This window comes from Grammomys surdaster, unplaced genomic scaffold (assembly GCF_004785775.1).
Source record: "Grammomys surdaster isolate TR1022 unplaced genomic scaffold, NIH_TR_1.0 330, whole genome shotgun sequence".
NCBI lineage: Eukaryota > Metazoa > Chordata > Mammalia > Rodentia > Muridae > Grammomys > Grammomys surdaster.
In genome coordinates, this window is record NW_021604749.1 from 895,278 (window position 1) to 896,554 (window position 1,277).

The window sequence follows — 1,277 nt, forward strand, 5'->3', positions numbered from 1 at the left end:
CAGGGAGGAGGAGGAAAAGGAGGAGGAGGTTGAGCAGGAGTGAGGGAGGGAGGGTATTTTGAGTCTGGCCTAAATGGAAATTGCATATTTTAATTGTTCTATTTCTCATTTGAATACAAAGCAATAGCTTTTTCTGATATACATTTCCAACTTTAAGTTGAAGCAGTATTTTTTAAAAAGTCTACCAACCCCTAGAAGAGATTAGAGGAAAGGGGGGACTAGTGGACTGCTTCAGTAAGGGGCAGTAATAATGACAGTGTGTTCCTATTTTCTCTTTGGCAGATGTGTTAGGATGGCTGAGGGGGCTTTTCTCACTTCCACTGTACAGAAAGCCCCCTGAGCAGGACTGTTAGCAATTCTCCCCTCTCTTTGACAGGACAGATGCCTTCTGCTCAGGGCAGTTAAGTCACTTCTCAAGGCCTCACAGGTGGCAAGCTGTGGGGCTGTGTGACTCCAATGTGGCACTTTTGCTCTTTAAACCAACAATGTGGTTTTTCTTTTATTATTTCAGAATTTTAAAACTGGTGACTTATTGGTCAGGGGGATGGCTCTGCAGATAAAGGAGCTTGCAGCCAAACAAGCTGACATGAGTTCAACCCCTGGAACCAGCATGATGGGAGGAAAGAACCATCTTTCCTGCTACCTCATTAAGAGGTGCTTCATAGCAGATTAGATGGAGTTAATATTTGTCACAAATTGAAGCTTCATGTTTTTTATGGGCACTGCTCGTAGTATACTTATTTTTAACCTTAGTGTTGCTAGTCTCATAGATGAAGGAGTGTTGTTCCTGTGGCCATGGCACCTGCTTCACTGGCACCTGCAGACATATTTATTGACCACCTATCAGATGCCAGACAACACAGTAGCGGGATTGCAATTGATAGGTAGACAGGGGCTCTGCTTTAGGCTAGCAGCCCAGAAAGGAGACAGCCTCAAGAGCAGGGTGACATGAGAGAGAAGCGGGGACAGGTGTGAACTGGGAAGGTGGCTCTGGTGGTAAAGTGCTGAACAAGCCTGACATCTATCCTAACATCCATGTAGTTAGATGCAAAACTGACAAGGTGGTATTTGTGGTCCCGGCACTGGTCCTGGCACTCTGGAGGCTGGAATAGAAGCCTAGTGCTCCCTGGTCAGCCAGTCTAGCTGGAGTGGTGAGATAGGTTCTACTGGTGAGAGACCTTGTCTCCAAAATCAAAGCCAAAGCCAAGCCAAGCCAAGCCAAAGCCAAAGCCAAAGCCAAAGCCAAAGCCAAAGCCAAAGCCAAAGCCAAAGCCAAA